General features: G+C 33.3%; 1 pseudogene; it reads right to left on the bottom strand.

The window, feature by feature from the left end:
* Positions 1 to 1674: 1674 nt before the first annotated feature.
* On the bottom strand, positions 1675 to 8232 carry LOC149558434 (transcription initiation factor IIB-like; annotated as a pseudogene).
* Positions 8233 to 20758: the final 12526 nt, after the last annotated feature.

Raw genomic sequence — 20758 nt, 5'->3', positions numbered from 1 at the left:
GGTTACGGTTAGAGATAGGGGTAAATAAAGGGTTAGCATTAGGGTTTGGGTTAGGGTTAGGGTAAGGGTTAGGGTTAGGTTTAGTGTTAGAATATAAGTTAGGTTAGAATTTAAGTTACAATTAGGGTTATCGTTTGAGTTAGAAGTAGACAAAGCATTAGAATTATGGTTAGGGTTAGGGTTAGGGGACAAAGCAGGACTGTGGTTAGAGTTATGATTAATTTTGTGTTTACAGTTATATCTAGGAGGTTAGGGTTAGAGTTAGGGTTAGGTTAGGGTTAAGGTTACGGTTAGAGTTTTGAGTCAGGGTTATGGTTAGAGTTAGGGTTAGGTTATAGTTTTAGTGAAGGTTAAACTAAGAATTAGGGTTAGGATTAGAGTCTAATTATGGTAGAGTTAGATTTGCAGTTAGAGTTATATTTAGGTTTAGAGTTAGGGGTAGGATTATGGTTAGGATTAGGCTTAGGAATAGGGTTATTGTTACAATTAGAGTTATGTTTAAGGTTAGGATTGGAGTTAGGGTTAGAGTTAGAGATAGCCATAGGGAAAGGGTTAGGGTTAGTTTTAGGGTTAAAATATGAGTTAGAGAGAAGCCTCAATATGAATTATTCATACTAAAATAAATTATCTATAAAACAAAAATTTGTTTCATTCTATCATATGTCAAATAAATGATTTTATTATTGAGAAAATTAAAAAAGTGTTTTGATTGGTGCAAATAGTTCATTAGTTGTTGCAAGTGAATGCAATAATATTGCCTAGGGCAAGTAGATACGTGACAAATAACTATGCTATAAAGGGCAGCGTCTATCTAGCCAAGTAGATTCACGGCTTTAATTATTTTTTAATGAATTTAAAAATTGCATTACCATGCTTTTCCTTTCTTTTATTTATTTATTTATTTTAAATATAATTAATCCAGTTAGCTAGTTATCCACTGACTGCTATTAAGTGTATGGGTTGGCTGATATTTTCCCTTCTATGGTATGTATAATTTCTACCTTTCCTATGCCTTTAATTTCTTTTTTTTTTAAATTATTTTTGATCCTCTTAACTTGTGTAGACTCTTATCTTTTATTGACAACTATTTTCTTATGTAGACTCTCTCTTTTTTAGGAAGCAATTTTCTTATGTTGACTCTTATCCTCCATTGACCACTATTTTTTCTTTCCTAAAGATTTATTTGACTGTAATTTTTCTAGAAACTTTTGTTCATGTGGAAGTTGACATCTTGTGCACGAAATGACTTTTTATGAAATATAATTAATATAATTAAATTTTTTTTTTTAAAAAACTTTTTTTTGATCAAATTTATAGTTTCTAATAGCTAGCCGCGTAGAGACTTAAATCTCAAAGAAATGAATTAAAAGTTAACTCAAGGCACATCTTCGTCCAACTATGAAAGCATTTTAATTTAGTATTATCCATGATGAAAATATTTCTACCATTATACTCTTTAAGAATTCAAACCTAAACAAAGAATTAAGCAAAGATACACAAAAAAAAAATCAAAACTATAATAACATTTGAAAAACCTCAAAGAAATAAAAAAAAAATTGATTTAAGCTTCATTAATGGCAGGATCCGCTCGTCAGAACCATGAAGCTTCTCCAAAAGATCTCCATAAATCAAATTTTTCTCCAAATAAACATATTTTTCTCCATTTTAGGCTTGCTAATGGCGAGATCCACGGGAAGTATCATATATATTTTCCAAATGATCTCCAGAAATGAAATACTGCGGGAACAGAGAGTGCAAATACGGAGCCAATTCATTGAAAGCGTTATAGATCATGTATTTTTTGACGGAGTAATGAGCCACCAGATTCATATCTGCCACTTGTTTCTTCTCAACAAAATGCAAGAAAATCCATAGCAAAGTCATCGCCTAAGTGTGCTGCGGGGCTCTCAATTTACGAACCCCTAAATTTTGAATCGCTTTTGCTGCCATTTTCTCTGTACATTCAACCATGTCGCAGTTTGTCGAGTTCAAAGATTTCAGAAGCTGCGAAAGGTGATCCAGATGAGCCCTAACCGACTCTCTGCCAGCAAATTTATCAATTTCTTTCTCCTCAACAGTTGAAGAAGAAGAATATTCGATTGATAAATCCGTAGAAAATGCTACCGCAAGTGAATTCTATTGAATGAATTTCATTGCCCTAAAGATCTCACTTTTGCACACAGTGTGAGATTCTAAAATAGATGCTACTAATTCCTCCATTGTCTTCATCTTGTGGAGTTGTTTGGTGGCGATGTAAATGCAAGCAAGATGAAGAGCGCACATATTTGCTTTCCTTAGAGCTCCTTTGTTCGATGCTTCTTTGAAAATCATCTGAGCGCGATGTGTGACAGATTGATCAAGCTTTAAGGCACCCACGCATTTGGTGATATGAAGAATGTGATCGATCACAATTTCTTCTCTCTTTCTCCACGGGAAGCAGTGGATTATGGCATTCAAATATGTATAGTTTCGGGTGTTGAGGATGTTGTATCTGAGGAAGGGAGTCAAGAGAAATTGTAAAGAAAAGTAGAAGTTGGATATCTCTTTGTATGTTCGAATATGAAAAGGCAAACATATTTAAAGTTTTGGAATGACTTTACGACTTCCTGCTGTTACAAGATTGCAAATCGATTTGCATTTCATCGGTGGGAAAAAGAAAAATGAAGAAGAAATATTGAAACGAAACGGAAACACAAATTTAAAATGCATTTATAAAATCATTTTTTATTAAATTAGTGTGTAACCGCTCCCATTTCTTTTTTATTGACGGAAAATCTATTTTGGCATATTCCTGTGCTGGAGATTTGTGCTGTGATTGTATAGAAGGCCTCTCAGCATAATTAAAACTCTGCATTGGCTAAAAAATTAGAACATGTGTAAGTCAGATCTCAGATCAGATATAATTTTTCATTTTTACTGTGTAAAACAAAATAGCTTTCCATAGTAATTCAATTTCTATCGCCCGAGAGTCCCCAATAGAGCACAACAATCTCGCATATGATTGAAGTTTCCAATAGTTTAAAAATTCAATCAAAAACATTTTTCCTAAATATTTCAAATTTTATTGTCCAAAAGTCATGGATAACCCACTTCATAATTGAAGTTTCAGGTAGTCTAAAATTTGAAACAAAAACAATGATTCAAATTCTATCCTCCTAAATTCCCCGATTACCCACTTTTTCAGGTAATTTAAGAATTGAAACAAAATATTTTCAAATGTATAGGATGATCATCCTTTCACAATTTTCATCCTAGCTGTTTACAAACCAAGAATGGTGTCATTAATTTTATATACAATTAACTATATCGTAATCATATTTACAAATTCAATAGACTTTTTAAATTTGCTTCTCCTCAGCATATGATTACTAGGATGAGTACTGTACCTTTCAAATTTGTTCCTTTCCAGCATACGATTGTAACACATAATTCTTTCTTATTTCTTTCAGCGTGGTCTTCGTCGAACACAGGGGGCATTGGGGGCCCTGTGACCAATCATATAATATGTTAAATTTGATTGCCACGATCTGATGAAAATTGCGTAACAAGATTGATTCTTCCAGTCACATAAAATTTGAAATTGGCTGAAAAAACTTTACAATCTGCAAAGTCAAATAACAAGATTGAAAAACAAAAGATCTGAATGAAATACAACTTACCTTAGATCCTGAACCAGGAGTCCCACTTTTCTTAATCCATTGTGTAATGCATGATCGACCAAAAAAGTGGCCACAAGAAAGGGAACTACAGTGAGTTTTGTACGTAACTCTTCAAGCTTGTTTCTTGTTCTTTCAAGATTTCTTTTATTGGATTCTAACTGCACTTGAGCCTTCTTAAGCTCCTCTTCTAATTGTTAGAAATAGTCAATAGTCATGCTGTTATAACCAAACAACAAGTATGCCACACATTTACTATTAAATTGGTAACAAGATAGGAATGTCCTCCATGAAACTAGGTCATATAACATTATCCTAAGAAGATATGAATGTCCTCCTTGATACTAGGTCATACAACCTTATCACCTTATCCTGTAGAATCATCTTCTCATCTCATGGGCTCTCTATATATAGAGGCCATTGCATAGCCTTGTTGTAATCAATTTGATGAATAAAATTTGCTTCTCTCTTAAGTGTTTATTTTTTCCATTGCCAAGTATTTGTACTTATTTTAGATCTTAGTAAATCTTAGATTTCTTATTTTTATCATGGTATCAGAGCTTTTTGATCTATTGGATTGTGATCTTATTTGATTCTTCAATGATACACTCTACTGCATGATGTAGTGTCATTTTTTCTCTTCATTATCTCTTTCCAACAGATTGGCTCCTGCCTTGAGCAACCTTCCGAGGAGATCCCGATAAATATTTCTCTGCACGGATGCTTAACAAATCATGTTTTGGTGTTTTGGAGTCCCCTAAGGCAAATTGGGGACATGTTTGATTGTAGGTAATTGGGATGCATTTGATTGTTATGAAAAGCAGAAAATGTTAAAGATTTCATTGCCCTTTTGGACAAAGTTTGAAATGAAAATGGTGAAAGCGTAGGGCTTTTTTAAAGATAATTGTCTTTCTCTTTGAAGTGGGTTAATAATATATTTGATACCCACATTGAATTTTTTTTTAAGATAGTTGAGAATAGAGGCTGGTTTAAACCGTGCTATTGAAATTCATGAGTTATAAATTCATAGGCAGGCCAGCAAAGTTTTCAAGATTATGGAATATAGAGTTTTGTTTTGGATTGTATCTTTGTTTTCCTATTCATTGCCATGGATAACAGGTGTTCAAACTCTTCCTCACGAGGCTCAAATTTTACTGGAAATGAAAAAAATCTGAAGGATCCCCACTATAAACTGACAATTGGAATTTCTTGAAGTGGTGCTTTGGTTAACTGGATAGTGAAAGGCTGATCATTAAAGTCAATGTCTGCAAGAGAACTTGTGAAAATCAAAATAGTGATTGTTGCGGCAAGAGATGCCTTATCGGTTGTGCCCAACACCTCAAAAGTTTTTACTATATTGATGAACCATGTATCTAAAAAATATTTCTAGAGAACTAGTGAGCACAGTGGCTCGGTACCCATGTGACTTGGTAGATGGATTAGTTTTCATATGGACTCAATATTAGTATGCTAGAGAAAAGTTTAGAGTTGGTTTACCTATCATTGGATCAATAGTTTTGTGAAGTTTGAAGGGTTTGTGGTAATCCAAAACCACTTGTTTAAGTAAATCTATTGAACGGTTTGTAGTAAGCCAAAACCACTCATTTAGGTGAAAAACCTAAAAGTCTTCTAATTTTTCAGATATTTTAGGAGGAAATGGAGACTACATTGATGAGGATGAGTTGTGCACTTCTACAAATGATGAAAATACTAGTGAAAACAACACAACTAATTCTTGTAATCAGACATTTTCTGCAGGTAGTAATGATGAAGAAGATAACTTTTCAGCTAGCCAAAAGACAAGGAGTGTTGAAGAAATATATAGGCAAGGCTCAAAGATCCAAGGGAGGAATGGTAGTGCTCTCATGGCCAAAGTATTACAAGTAAATGACCCAAGATCATATGAGGAAGCTAGAGGGAAGAAAGAATGGGAGCAAGCTATGGAAGAAGAATATGATGCTTTGGTGAAAAATAAAACTTGGGAACTTGTGCAACTTCCCAAAGGTAAGAATGTCATTGGTTGCAAATGGATTTATAAAACAAAATTTAAATCAGATGGTGCTATAGAAAAATTTAAAGCTAGATTGGTTGCTAAGGGATTTAATCAAAAAGACGGTGTTGATTATGAAGAAACTTTTGCTCCTGTCATTAAAATGAATACAATTAGAATTATTCTTTCTTTGGCTGCAAGTCTTGGGTGGCATATTCATCAAATGGATGTAAAAAATACTTTCTTAAATGGAGATTTATATGAAGAAATATATATGGATCAGCCACCAGGTTTTGTTGATCAACAACATCCTAATCTTGTTTGTAGATTAAAGAAGTCACTTTATGGGCTTAAACAAGCACCAAGAGCATGGAATGAGAAGATTGATAGGTATTTTCAGCTTCATGGGTTTCAAAAATGCAAATCAGATCCAAATCTTTATGTGAAGAGAGTGCAAAATGAAATTATTATTGTTGCAGTTTATGTGGATGATTTACTCATAGCTGGACCAAATATTGGGTTAATTAGTGATTTCAAATCAAATCTTAAAGGGGCATTTCATATGAGTGATTTGGGTGAACTGAATTATTTTCCTGGCTTGCAAATTAGTAGACTTCATGATGGGTTATTTATCTCTCAAGCAAAATATTCTTTGGATCTTTTAGATAAATTTAACATGCTTGAATGTAAGCTAGCCCCTACTCCTTTTCAATCTGGAATTAAGCTTACTAAAGAATGTATTTCCAAGAAGGTGGATGTTACTTTATATAGACAGCTTGTTGGTAGCTTGGTTTATCTAACATAGTCTAGACCAAACATTTGTTTTGCAGTCAATTTGGTATCTAGATTTATGCAGGAACCAAAAGAAACTCATTGGTTGGCTGCCAAACAAATTTTATGATACATTCGTGGTACCATTTACTATGGCATTCATTATAGTTACAAGTCTTCAATTTCTTTGACCGGCTTCACAGATTCAGACTAGGGAGGTGACATAGATGATAGAAAATCTACTGGTGGTCATATTTTTCAGCTCAGGTCAGGTCCAATTACATGGAGCAGCAAAAAACAAACTACTACATCATTATCCTCATGTGAAGCAGAATATAGAGCAACAAAAGAAGCTGGAAAGGAAGTAGTTTGGATTCGCAACCTTTTATTTGAGCTTGGTTTTGCACAAAGTTCAGCTACTCCTTTGTATTGTGATAATCAAAGTGCTATTCAAGTTGCAAATAATCCTATTTTTCATGCTAAAACAAAACACATTGAGATTGATGTTCACTATATTGGGGATCTTGTTCAAGCAAATTTTGTTAATCTTCTCTTTTGTCCAAGTGAAGACCAAGCAACAGATATATTTACTAAGAGTATGCTTGAGGCCAAATTTTTGAAACTACGAGGCATGCTCAGCATGATTGAGGTGAACATTAAGGGGGGATAGTCATGTCATGTTCCCCTCTCTTTCTTTTGTTGTAAATAGGTACCTAACAAGGCTGAATGTCGGGACCTATCCTATCTATATTTTTTATTGTAATTTCTCCCATACATTATCATTAGTGGTAGAAATTAAGGGAGGATGTTAGAAATAGTCAATAGTCATGCTGTTATAACCAAACAGCAAGTATGCCACACATTTCCTATTAAATTGGTAACAAGATAGGAATTTCCTCCATGAAACTAGGTCATATAACATTATCCTAAGAAGATATGAATGTCCTCCTTGATACTAGGTCATACAACCTTATCACCTTATCCTCTAGAATCATCTTCTCATCTCATGGGCTCTCTATATATAGAGGCCATTGCATAGACTTGTTGTAATCAGTTTGATGAATAAAATTTGCTTCTCTCTTAAGTGTTTATTTTTTCCATTGCCAAGTATTTGTGCTTATTTCAGATCTTAGTAAATCTTAGATTTCTTATTTTTATCATTAAATTATTGTTCTTGAGTTCTGCCTTCTTCTTTCTTTTAGACAATCCTTCGTTTAATGCTTTTCCCCAAATCAGCTCCTCTTCTAGCTTCTTGTTTCTTTGAGACAATCACATATTTACTTCTTTTACAGTAACCAGCTCCTCATCATTTACTGCTTTTATAACGAGCTTCGCTTTTAGCGTTTCGAATTTATTTAATAAATTTTCATTCTCTGCTTTTGTTATAGACAGCTCCCATTCTAGCTTCTTGTTTCTTTGAGACAATGCTTGATTTTCTACCATTCTTTTAAACAGCTCCCTTGCTAATGCATTATTCCGGTGTTCTAGCTTCTTGTTTCTTTGAGACAATGCTTAATTTTCTACAATTCTTTTAAATAGCTCCCCTGCTAATGCATTATTCCTGTGTTCTAGCTTCTTTTTTCTTTGAGACAATTCTTCATTTTCTGCCTTCGTTCCAAACAACTCCACTTCTATCTTCTTGTTTGCTTGAGACAATGTTTAATTTTCTGTTTTTGCTCTAACCAGTTTGTTTCCCGTATTTTTGCACTCCCTGCGATCATCCACGATAGATTTGAGAGAGGATTGTAGACATTCAATACGGTCTACAGCTTCTTCATCTACATCACTCCAATAATCATCCATCAGAGATTCCATTTGTTTACGAGTTCTACTTGCAAAAGTTTTCATCCCCACACAACAGTCTGGGCTTTTAGATCTTAGGGATGTGAATCTGGGTTAATCGTGTCCGAGATGCAAATCATGGCACTAGATTTGGGACTCTTCCTGACACGTTACACTACTTCACTCACTTTTGACACTACAGGCCGTTTGGTGAGCAGAATAGGAATATGTATTCTGGAATAGAAAATGGGGCTACGTATTCCTATTCTCCGTTTGGTTCAGCCAATATTTGATAGGAATTCGCAGATCTCAAAATTTATGTTTTCTAAAATTAAAAAAAGTGGAATAGGAATACGTATTTCAATAACACCTATTTGAGTGAAATTGCAAAACCCCTTTTTTGAGCCAAAATTGAAATACATATTTCTATTTTACTTCGTATTCCAATTCCATTTTAGTGCATCCAAACAAGAGATTCAAAATTTTTGAAAAATGTACTTGCAAAATGGTTTTAGAGCAGACATCAAGTCTCGGCTCACTTGTGTCGAACATGCAAATTACGTTACTTTCAAGTCTAAACTCACTTTTGACGTGGCATAATACAAATACTTTTGTCGTTCACATCCTAATTCTGAGAGAGTTATATTTCTATTTACGGGGTGGAGGAACACAGTTGTAGACTGCAGAGTGGCTCTGTCAGCTGGCTCTGTTAAAAACGCTGATTCCTTAAAATAAAAATAAAGAAATATAAATAAATAATATAAATTTATATAAAATATTATCAATATAAATAAATACTATAAATTATACCAAAGTAGGTTTATGTAATGTCAAATTGGAGCATTATTCTATTTATCAAACTATTGTAATATATTATTGTACTTATAAAATTAATATACAATTTATTATATTTCAAATTTATATTTAAAATAAATAAAATTGATTTTTCTTTGGTATTAGTTTTTTTTTCATGAATTGAAACAGTTTCTAAATATGCTAAGATAGTAGATACTTTAAATCAGTTGTCATGTATTTATAATTATGTCCTAATTAAGCTGAGAGGCTTTTTACAATGGTAGCAATCTTCAATGTAAACATTTTTCATTTTTTTTTTAAAAATTGACGGATTTACCTGTCAGAATGTTAATAGTTAATAAATCAAAACATTTATTACCATTCTTTATTTTATTGCTATGATTTTTTATTTCATTTTTTATTTGATTTTTTTCAATAGAGTATGACTAGCTTATATATACCTATATATATTTTACGCCGAGAGAAATAGTTCTCGAGGCGCCTATTTTTATTTAATTCCAAGGTTATTTTAATCACAATTGGGATTGATGAAAATAAAAATAGGTGCCTCGAGAACGATTACTCTCGACATTATATATATATATATATATAAAAGCTAGTGGCAGTCGTGGTGCAATAGGAAAAACATTTACTTTTTATTTATATTTTGATAAGGTTATTATAAAATTCTTAATTAATTTTAATTAGAGTTGTGTAAAGTTACTATAAAATTATGGTTGAAAACTTTTTTTAAAATTTAATTTATGGAGTTTAATTTAGATTTAAAAAAAGTAATTTTATTTTTGGCATATTGTAATGTAAAATGTTATAGTCAAACATAGACATATGGGTAGGGACAAAGTTACCATTACAGTTAGTGTTAACCTTAGGGATAGAATAAGGGTTATGGTTAGCCTTAGGGTTAGGGTTGGAGTTAGGGTTAGGGTTTGAGTTGTGGTTAAGGTTAGGGCTAGAGTTATGGTTATAGTTATTGTTAGAGTTATGGTTAAGGTTCGGATTAGTGTTATGTTTATGGTTAAGGTTAGGGTTAGAGTTATGGTCATGGTTAATGTTAGGGTTAGAGTTATGGTTATGGTTAGCGTAGTGTTATAGTAAGGCTAGGGTTAGGGTTTGAGTTAGGATTAAGGTTAAAGTGAGGGTTAGGGTTTGAGTCAGGATTAAAGTTAGGGTTAGAGTTAGGGTTAAAGTCCATTTATGGTAGAGTTAGATTTAGGATTAGAGTTATGCTCATAGTTAAGGTTAGGGTTAGAGTTATGGTGAGGGTTCGGGTTAGGGTTATTATAGGGCTCAGCTTAGAGTAATTATAGGGATAGGGTTAGGGTTAGAGTCTAATTATGGTAGAGTTAGATTTAGGGTTAGAGTTATGGTTAGGGTTAGGGTTATAGTAGGGCTAGGGTTAGGGTTAGTGTTAGGGTTTAAGTAAGGGTTAAGGTTCTAGAGATATGGTTAGGGTTAGGTTTTGAGCCAGGATTAAAGTTAGGGTTAAGGTTATGGTTAGAGTCCAATTATGATAGAGTTAGATTTAGGGTTAGAGTTATGGACAAATTAATGTTTATGGTTAAGGTTAGTTTTAAGGTTAGGGTTATGGTTAGAGTTAGAGTTAGGGTTAGCAATAGGATGAAAAATAGGGTGAGGGATAGGGTTTGAATTAGAGTTAGCATTCTTGTTAGGGTTAGGTTTACAATTAGAGTAGAGTTAGCGTTAGGGTTAGAGTTATAGTTAGGGTTAGAGTTAGGGTTAGGGTTAGGGTTAGGGTTAGGTTTAGAATTAGAGTTAGAGTTGGGATTAGGGTTATGCTTAGAATTAGGGTTACAAATATATTTAGGATTAGCGTTAGAGTTAGGGTTAGGGTAAGTGTAAGAATTAGGGTGAGGGTTAGAAGTAGGGTTACAAATACAGTTAGAGTTAGTGTTAGGGTTAGAATAAGAGTTAGGGTTAGGGTTAGAGTTAGAGTTAGAATTAGAGTTAGAATAAGGGTTGGAGTTAGAATTAGAGTTAGAGTTAGGGTTATATTTAGGGTTAGAATTAATGTTAGAATTAGAATTAGTGTTAGGATTATGGTTAGGGTTAGCATTTGGGTTAGGGTTACAATTAGAGTTAGAGTTAAAATTAGAGGTAGTGTTAGTGTTAGTGTTAGTATAAGAGTTAGAGTTAGAATTAGAGTTAGAGTTAGTGTTTGAATTAGGGATAGAATTAGGGTTAGGGTTATCATTAGAATTAGAGTTAGAGTTAAAGTTAGAGATAGAGTTGGGCTTAGGGTTAGATTAGGGTTAGGGTTAAAGTTACCTGATTAGATTTAGGGTTAGGGTAAGAGTTAGGGTTGGTATTAGGATTAGAATTAGGGTTAGGGTTAGAGTTAGAGTTATATATATGGTGTTAGGGTTAGGATTAGTGATTAGTTTATAGTCAAAGTTAGGGTTAGGGTTAATGTTAGGGTTAGGGTTACAAAAAGAGTTAGAGTTAGAGTTATAGTTAGGGTTAGAATTAGGGGTAGGGTTAGAATTAGAGATAGAATTAGAGTTAGAGTTAGATTTAGGGTAAGAATCAAGGTTAAGATTAGAATTAGAATTAGAGTTAGAGTTAGGGTTAGAATTAGGGTTAGGGTTAGAATTAGAGTTAGAGTTATAGTTAGGGTTAGAGTTAGGATCAGATTTATAGTTAGGATTAGAATTAGGTAAGGGTTAGAGCTAGAATTAGGGTTAGGGTTAGAATTAGGGTTATAGTTAGGGTTATATAGGTTAGGGGTAGGATTAGGGGTACAATTAGAGTTACAATTAGAGTTAGAGTTAGGATTAGGGTTAGGGTTAGAATTAGGGTTACAAATATAATTAGGGTTACAAATTGAGTTAGAGTTAGGGATAAGGTAGGGTAAGAATTAGGGTTAGGGCTAGAATTAGGGTTTCAAATATAGTTAGGGTTAGATTTAGGGTTAGGGTTAGAATTAGAGGTAGGATTTGAGCTAGAGTTAGAGTTAAAACTAGAGTTAGAACAACAGTTAGACTTAGACTTAGGGTTAGAATTAGGGCTAGGTTTCGGGTTAGCACAAGGGTTATGGTTAGAGTTAGGGTTAACATTAGGGTTAGGGTTATAATTAGTGTTAGTTTTAGTATTAGTGTTACGGTTAGAATTAGAGGTAGAGTTAGGGATCAAGTTAGAGTTAAAGTTGGAGTTGGGGTTAGGGTTAGATTTAGGGTTAGGGTTAGGATTATGGTTAGGATTAGGGTTAGTGTTAGGATTTGAGTTAGGGTTAGGGTTAGAGATAGCAATAGAGAAAGGGTCAGGGTTAGGTTTAGGGTTAAAATATGATTTAGCCTGGTTAGGGTTATAGTTTGAGTTAAGGGTAGACAAAGCATAGTAATTATGGTTAGGATTAGAGTTAGATTTAGGGTTAAGATTAGGATCATAGTTAGGGTTAGAGATAGGGGTAGAGAAAGGGTTAGGGTTAGGGTTAGGGTCAGGGTCATGGTCAGGGTTAGGTTTAGTATTAGAATATAAGTTAGCATTATAGTCTAAGTTATAATTAGCGTTATAGTTTGAGTTAGGAGTACAAAAAGCATTAGAATTATGGTTAGGGTTAGGGTTAGGGTTAGGGGATAAAGTAGGACTGTGGTTAGAGTTATGGTTAGTGTTACGTGCAGAGTTACATTTAGGAGGGAATCTTGTTCTCGTTAGACAGGCCTCTTAGCATAATGGAGTAATATAAGGATTACAATGTTCCTTAAGTAGTTTGATAATTATATTAGTTAGGTTTATAAATAGACCATTGGTTAATGTTAATTATGCTTAGCGTGAATAGTGTACAATGAAGGGCTAGTAAATATTATTGAGGTAATGATTACACTTAAAATGGGTAAAAAATGAATATTCTTCTTTACCGTTAGAGCTATATTTAGGGTTAGAGTTAAGGGTAGGGGTAGGGTTAAGGTTAGGGTTAGTGTTAGGATTACAGTTACTGTTAGGTTAGGACTAGAGTTAGGGTTAGGCTTAAGGTTAGGGTTAGAGATAGGGGTAAATAAAGGGTTAGGATTAGGGTTAGGGTTAGGGTTAGGGTTGAAATTAATGTTGTGTTTACAGTTATATCTAGGATGTTAGTGTTAGAGTTAGGGTTAGGCTAGTGTTAAGGTTAGGGTTAGAGTTTTGGTCAGGGTTATGGTTAGAGTTAGGGTTAGGTTATAGTTTTAGTGAAGGTTAAACTAAGGATTAGGGTTAGGATTAGAGTCTAATTATGGTAGAGTTAGATTTACAGTTAGAGTTATATTTAGGTTTAGAGTTAGGGGTAGGATTATGGTTAGGATTAGGCTTAGGAATAGGGTTATTGTTACAATTAGAGTTATGTTTAAGGTTAGGATTGGAGTTAGCATTAGAGTTAGAGATAGTTGTAGAGAAAGGGTTAGGGTTAGTTTTAGGGTTAAAATATAAGTTAGAGAGAAGCCTCAATATGAATTATTCATACTAAAAGAAATTATCTATAAAAAAAAATTTATTTCATTCAATCATATGTCAAATAAATAATTTTATTATTGAGAAAATTAAAAAAGTGTTTTGATTGGTGCAAATAGTTCATTAGTTGTTGCAAGTGAATGCAATAATATTGCCTAGGGCAAGTAGATACGTGACAAATAACTATGCTATAAAGGGAAGCATCTATCTAGCCAACTAGATTCACGGCTTTAATTATTTTTTAATGAATTTAAAAATAGCATTACCATGCTTTTCCTTTCTTTTATTTATTTATTTATTTTAAATATAATTAATCCAGTCAGCTAGTTAGCCACTGACTGCTATTAAGTGTATGGGTTGGCTGATATTTTCCCTTCTATGGTATGTATAATTTCTACCTTTCCTATGCATTTAATTTCTTTTTTTAAAAAATTATTTGTGATCCTCTTAACTTATGTAGACTCTTATCTTTTATTGACAACTATTTTCTTATGTAGACTCTCTCTTTCTTAGGCAGCTATTTTCTTATGTTGCGTCTTATCCTCCATTGACCACTATTTTCTCTTTCCTAAAGATTTATTTGACTGTAATTTTTCTAGAAACTTTTGTTCATGTGGAAGTTGACATCTTGTGCACAAAATGACTTTTTATCAAATATAATTAATATAATTAAATTTTATTTTTTTTAAAACTTTTTTTTGATCAAATTTATAGTTTCTACTAGCTAGCCGCGTAGAGACTTAAATCTCCAAGAAACGAATTAAAAGTTAAGTCAAGGCACGTCTTGGTCCAACTATGAAAGCATTTTAATTTAGTATTATCCATGATGAAAATATTTCTACCATTATACTCTTTAAGAATTCAAACCCAAACAAAGAATTAAGCAAAGATACACAAAAAAAAATCAAAATTATAATAACATTTAAAAAACCTCAAAGAAATACAAAAAAAATTGATTTAAGCTTCATTAAGGGCGGGATCCGCCCGTCAGAACCATGAAGCTTCTCCAAAAGATCTCCATAAATCAAATTTTGCTCCAAATAAACATATTTTTCTCCATTTCAGGCTTGCGAATGGCGAGATCCACGGGAAGAATCATATATCTTTTCCAAATGATCTCCAGAAATGAAATACTGCGGGAACAGAGAGTGCAAATATAGAGCCAATTCATTGAAAACGCTACGGATCATGTATTTTTTGACGGAGTAATGAGCCACTAGATTCATATCTGCCACTTGTTTATTCTCATAAAAATGCGAGCAAATCCATAGTAAAGTCATCGCCTGAGTGCACTGCGAGGCTCTCAAATTACGAACCCCTAAATTTTGAATCGCTTCGGCTACCATTTTCTCTGTACATTCAACCATCTCGCAGTCTATCGAGTTCAAAGATTTCAAAAGCTGTGAAAGGTGATCCAGATGAGCCCTAACCGACTAGCTGCCGGCAAATTTATCGATTTCTTTCTCCTCAACAGCTAAAGAAGAAGAAGATCCGATCGATAAATCCGTAGAAAATGCTGCCGCAGGTGAATTCTATTGAATGAATTTCATTGCCCTAAAGATCTCACTTTTGCGCACAGTGTGAGATTCTAAAACAGATGTACTAATTCCTCCATTGTCTTCATCTTGTGGAGTTGTTTGGTGGCGATGTAAATGCAAGCAAGATGAAGAGCGCACATATTTACTTTCCTTAGAGCTCCTTTGTTCGATGCTTCTTTGAAAATCATCTAAGCATGATGTGTGACAGATTGATCAAGCTTTAAGGCACCCATGCAATTGGTGATCTGAAGAATGTGATCGATCACAATTTCTTCTCTCTTTCTCCATGTGATCGATCATTTTTTATTAAATTAGTGTGTAACTGCTCCCATTTCTTTTTTATTGACGGAAAATCTATTTTGGCATATTCCTGTGCTGGAGATTTGTGCTGTGATTGTATAGAACACCTCTCGGCATAATTAAAACTCTGCATTGGCTAAAAAATTAGAACATGTGTAAGTCAGATTTCAGATTAGATATAATTTGTCATTCGTACTGTGTAAAACAAAACAGCTTTCCATAGTAATTCAATTTCTATCGTCCGAGAGTCCCCAATAGAGCACAACAATCTCGCATATGATTGAAGTTTCCAATAGTTTAAAAATTCAATCAAAAACATTTTTCCTAAATATTTCAAATTTTATCGTCCAAAAGTCATGGATAACCCACTTCATAATTGAAGTTTCAGGTAGTCTAAAATTTGAAACAAAAACAATGATTCAAATTCTATCCTCCTAAATTCCCCGATTACCCACTTTTTCAGGTAATTTAAGAATTGAAACAAAATATTTTCAAATGTATAGGATGATCATCCTTTCACAATTTTCATCCTAGCTGTTTACAAACCAAGAATGGTGTCATTAATTTTATATACAAATAACTATATCGTAATCATATTTACAAATTCAATAGACTTTTTAAATTTGCTTCTCCTCAGCATACGATTACTAGGACGAGTACTGTACCTTTCAAATTTGTTCCTTTCCAGCATACGATTGTAGCACATAATTCTTTCTTATTTCTTTCGGCGTGGTCTTCGTCGAACACAGGGGGCATTGGGGGCCCTGTGACCAATCATATAATATGTTAAATTTGATTGCCACGAACTGATGAAAATCGCGTAGCAAGATTGGTTCTTCCAGTCACATAAAATTTGAAATTGGCTGAAAAAACTTTACAATCTGCAAAGTCAAATAACAAGATTGAAAAACAAAAGATCTGAATGAAATACAGCTTACCTTAGATCCTGAACCACGAGTCCCACTTTTCTTAATCCATTGTGTAATGCATGATCGGCTAAAAAAGTGGCCACAAGAAAGGGAACTACAGTTGCAAAGTTAAAAACATTCTGAGTTCTTCCACATTAATATCAAAATTCCTTTTCAGACAAACTTGCACGTACAGCATACCAATTTGAAACCCATTTGCGTGTATAACATACCAAACATTATGTTCTCCAATTTGTGGGCAGACTTCTAAGCAAAGTGGACAATTCACACAGTCATTCACCTCACAAAACTTAAGAACATATTTCCTCTTTTTAGAAGGTTTTGGAGCAAATCCTCTCATCTCCTCTTCTTCCTCGCATACTTGATCGCACTCTTCCACGAATGCTGTGAGTTTTGTACGTAACTCTTCAAGCTTGTTTCTTGTTCTTTCAAGATTTCTTTTACTGGATTCTAACTGCACTTGAGCCTTCTTAAGCTCCTCTTCTAATTTTTTGTTCTTGAGTTCTACCTTCTTGTTTCTTTCGGACAATCCTTCGTTTAATGCTTTTCCCCAAATCAGCTCCTCTTCTAGCTTCTTGTTTCTTTGAGACAATCGCATATTTACTTCTTTTACAGTAACCAGCTCCTCGTCATTTACTGCTTTTATAACGAGCTTCGCTTTTAGCGTTTCGAATTTATTTAATAAATTTTCATTCTCTGCTTTTGTTATAGACAGCTCCCCTTCTAGCTTCTTGTTTCTTTGAGACAATGCTTGATTTTCTACCATTCTTTTAAACAGCTCCCCTGCTAATGCATTATTCCTGTGTTCTAGCTTCTTGTTTCTTTGAGACAATTCTTCATTTTCTGCCTTCGTTCCAAACAACTCCTCTTCTATCTTCTTGTTTGTTTGAGACAATGTTTAATTTTCTGTTTTTGCTCTAACCAGTTTGTTTCCTGTATTTTTGCACTCCCTGCGAACATCATCCACGGCAGATTTGAGAGAGGATTGTAGACATTCAATACGGTCTACAGCTTCTTCATCTACATCACTCCAATAATCATCCATCAGAGATTCCATTTGTTTACGGGTTCTACTTGCAAAAGGTTTTCATCCCCACACAACAGTCTGGGCTTTTAGATCTTAGGGACGTGAATCCGGGTTAATCGTGTCCGACATGCGAATCATTGCACTAGATTTGGGACTCTTCCTGACACGTTACACTACTTCACTCACTTTTGACACTACGGGCCGCTTGGCGAGCAGAATAGGAATACATATTTTGGAATAGAAAATGGGGCTACGTATTCCTATTCTCCGTTTGGTTCAGCCAATATTTGATAGGAATTCGCAGATCCCAAAATTTATATTTTCTAAAATTAAAAAAAGTGGAATAGGAATACGTATTTCAATAACACCTATTTGAGTGAAATTGCAAAACCCCTTTTTTGAGCCAAAATTGAAATACGTATTTCTATTTTACTTCGTATTCCAATTCCATTTTAGTGCATCCAAACAAGAGATTCAAAATTTTTGAAAAATGTATATCAGAATAAGTATTTCTGTTCCGCTTGCCATTACTTACTTTTGAGGTGGCGTAAACAAAAATATTTCCGTTCTTTGATTATTCACATCTCCTAATATCGAGAACTGACACCATTGCGTACTCTTCGTATTGATAATAATTAATATTCCTGCTTACGGTGGAGACGAACATGGTTTTGGGTATATTTTCCAAGAAAAAAATTATCGGCTTGGTGATAGAATTTGTCTAAGATCAAAGTGTATAAGTTCTTATCGGTGTGATATCTACTTTCTATAATGTATCTCCTAGACAATTCCTTAAAGTTTTCTATAATTTATCAACTTTTGATTTGCATACCTTTTTTTATATAATCAGTACATTAATTATGATCTATTATGAAGTAATAATAAGGTAGGACATCTTAAACAAATTTTAGCTTCTTCAAATAAGATTGTGAACTGTGAATCATAAATTTCAAGCAGTTAAATTATAATCTCTTTTGGTGAAATCAAGGTAAGCGAATATTATGTAAGTTCAATCATATTGGTCTATCTTCATAATCATTTGAAACAATGGTTAATGTATAAAGAAGAGCTTCTTTTAAAGTGTTAAAAAATAATATTTAGGTTTTTTTAATAATTTTTAATGGATTTTTTGAAGTGTAATAGAAGAAGAATATTTGGATTCTTTATTAATCTTAATGGTTTAAGAACTATTTTTCAATCAAGAATATTTGCAATTAAGGATAGGTTACAAGTATTAATTAATGGGTTGGATGACATAGTTTCAAGAAATATACCTTAATAGTACCATCCTAAAAGCCATACAAAGTGCTCACCAATAGCAAGAGCTATCTAGGCACGATTTTTGTCGTTCCTAGATGCTCGTTCCCCATCCATGCTCTCACCAACGACAAGAGCTATGTAGGCACAAATTTGGTTGTGTCTGGATGCCCATTCCTCATACATGTCGTGCCATGGCAACCATGGCCCTGTAGTCTGTGTAGCGTGGCTCGATGCCCCTATGGCACATTAGTCTTTTTTTTATTTCAACATTTTTACCTATACTAATTCTTTTTAATACTTACCTTGGTATGCCATTCTATGTTCAACTAATTAATTCTAGCTAACATTTGATTGATATAATTTATTTAATAAGTTAATTTTTTAAGAGAATTTTTTTTTTTCGTTTGTCAATAAACATATGTACATATAATTGTGAATTTTTTATATATTTTGAAATCAATAAATTTAAAAATTAATTATTTTAATTATAAATAACAGTTGAAAATATAAATTAATTCTATGATCCCATGCTTAAGAAATTATAGAGGATAAATTAATGATAGAAAAGTTTAACTCATCTATTAATTAATTTTATATGTTGAATTAAATTCACATCTTATATAAAATAAAATTTGAATTTATAATTTTTTTTATCACATATAATTTAGTGTGTGTATATATATATATGAATTAAATAAATAAATACCATCAAAAATTAATTTCTAATCCGTAAATCCAAACCCATTCTAAAAAATTTATTTGAAAAGTAAAATTAAAATTAAATCTATCCTCTCCAAACCAAGAAGATATAAACCAAACCAAGAACTAATCCTGCACTGTCACTCCATCACTGTCACAAGCTCCCACTAAACCGTGTATCCAAGCTATCCATGACATAGTGATGAAAAACCATCTATATAACGAATCATGTCATGCCAAAAATCCATGACACCATGATCACATCCATGAACCGAGCATCTATCTCTCAATATGTCCAACCTCTCAGCATAAAATAGTCAACCACAATCCTCCACCATGACTGTACCTGGTAACAACATCTCATCCCTTCTACATAAAAAATAAAATTATAAATTATGTCACTCAAGGCATAGACAACCCAAATCCAAGCCACAAATCTGAATATGCATCAATAATGAAAGATCAATGGGCAAAGACAACCCATAACCAAGCTATAAATGCAACCTGTAAGTATAGATCGCTTACAACACTGCACAACTTGTAGATCCAACAAGTCATCATGCATATCCAAACAAAACACTGATAACCATATAATCATGAGACCAATCTGAAATATGAACTAAGTATATAATGACATCAAAACTTAAATCTCCAATGCCATAAACTCACAATGTTACCATAGTCAAAATATACTTATAAACTGTTCAGATCAATATATCAAAAAATAAATCATGCCAAACCTGCACCAAATCTGAACCAATTTGTAGGGCTCTTCAAGAGCTTTCTGTTGACTACTCGAAGTCCAAAATCCGACTCCGTATGCCCAAGTTATGCCCTAATCCGTGCTCAAAATAAACAACATCTAATTTTAGGGCTCTTAAAACCTAAAAAAATTTCAAAATCACAGAACCAAACCTAAACCATGTTCTAGTGCTCTGAATTAGCTTTTCAACGCCTATAAGAACTCTGAAATCTGATATTCTGAGAGAAAGTTATGGCCATTTTACTAAGACAGTCTTTTTACCATTTTCAGTGCGATTTTTCATTTTTATTTTTTTTCTCTGACGAAAATTCCGACGGGATTAAATTTGATGGCCATCATGGGCTGAAACTGAAAAACTGTTTCATTTCCTTTGAACATGGCCAAACTAGGGCATATTATATATCAAAATTTGTAGAAACGTTGACCCGGATCCAATGGTGAGGTCTAATTTTACCTAGGAGGTCATTTTTGCAAGCTACCCCCCAAAACCCTCATTTAAATGAAACATCCGAAAAAATCTTTTGTCCAACAATTTCACATGTCCAAATATTTTAACATCCCATCATAACAAAAAATCCAAAAACCCTCAGATCTGCAATAAATCATTCATATATCTTGCCCTTTTCTTTTATCCTCTCATGCATTCCCATGGATTCAATCTAGGGTTACAATAATAAAACTGTAGCTCTGATACGACTTGTAAGGAAACTTGGCAATAAAGAATATAACCATTTCCACATAACCCATAATAAATCTAAAATAAACACGGAATTAAAATTCACATGCA

This window comes from Cupressus sempervirens, chromosome 5 (genome assembly GCF_028749045.1).
Source record: "Cupressus sempervirens isolate cs-2001-9-10 chromosome 5, ASM2874904v1, whole genome shotgun sequence".
Lineage (NCBI taxonomy): Eukaryota > Viridiplantae > Streptophyta > Pinopsida > Cupressales > Cupressaceae > Cupressus > Cupressus sempervirens.
This window is presented reverse-complemented; position numbering and strand designations above follow the sequence as displayed.